Source organism: Meriones unguiculatus, chromosome 21 (assembly GCF_030254825.1).
Source record: "Meriones unguiculatus strain TT.TT164.6M chromosome 21, Bangor_MerUng_6.1, whole genome shotgun sequence".
NCBI classification, from domain to species: Eukaryota; Metazoa; Chordata; class Mammalia; order Rodentia; family Muridae; genus Meriones; species Meriones unguiculatus.
The window spans coordinates 3,171,562-3,172,908 of NC_083368.1; positions in this window are offsets into that span (position 1 = coordinate 3,171,562).

Consider the following 1,347-nt stretch of genomic DNA (forward strand, 5'->3'; position numbering starts at 1 on the left):
GTCTGATCTGCAGAATCCAAAAACGAACAGGGAAGGTTTCAGATAAGCCAATGGCCAGAGGTAGGCGAAAGAACACTTCCAACATAAATCAGGACATCATGACTTCACCAGCAAACCCCAAAACCGATGGATACACCAATTCAGCAGAAGCACAGGAAAATGATTTTAAGCCATGCTTGCCCAATTAGTTGAGGCTCATAAGGAGGAAATGAACAAGTCTTTCAAAGAGATGGCCAGTCAATTGGAGGCAAAGAAAGAAGAAATAGACAATATCCTTAAAGAAACACAGGCAAACATAGCCAAACAAATAGATGCACAAGTAGAGGAAAAATTAGTGGCATATAAGAAGGAAATGAAAACAGAAATAGAGGCCATCGTAGAGAGACAGGAATCCAAATTCAAACACATGAAAGAAATGGTGCAAGGCATGAAAACAGAATTAGAATCAATAAAGAAAACACAAAATGAGAAAACCCTTGAGCTGGAGAACTTGGAGAAAAGATCAGGAACCACAAAAGTAAGCATCACCAACAGAATACAAGAGATGGAAGAGAGAATCTCTGGAGCTGAAGACACACTTGCAGAAATGGATACTTCTCTCAAAGAAAAAGTAAAATCAGAAAAGTTCCAATCACAAAATATCCAAGAAATCAAGGATGCTATGAAAAGACAAAATCTAAGAATAATAGGAATTCATGAAAAAGAAGACTCCAGACTCCAAGGTCCAGAAAATATTTTCAAGAAAATCATAGAAGAAAATTTTCCCAACTTGAAGAAAGAGATGTCCATAAATATACAAGAGGCCTACAGAACTCCAAATAGACTAGACCAGAAAAGAAACACATCACGTCACATCATAGTCAAAACACTAAATCTACAGAACAAAGAAAAGATATTAAAAGCAGCAAGGGAAAAAGGCCAAGTAACATATGAAGGTAGACCTATCAGAATCACGCCAGACTTCTCATCAGAAACTATGAAAGCCAGAAGGGCCTGGGCAAGTATCATGGAGACTCTAAGAGATCACAAATGTCAACCCAGACTACTATACCCTGCAAAGCTTTCAATCAACATAGATGGAGAAAACAAAATATTCCATGACAAAACTAAATTTATACAATATCTACACAGCAAACCATCCCTACAGAAGATACTAGAAGGAAAACTCCAATCCAATGGAAACAAATTCACCCAAGAAAACAGGGCATACAGATAATGTCCCAACAAAAATGAAAAGAAAACAAGCATTGAAACAGGGTTAGATCATCGACTCCATTACAAAAGGAACTAACATGCATTGGTCACTATTATCTATCAATATCAATGGACTCAACTCACCAATAAAAA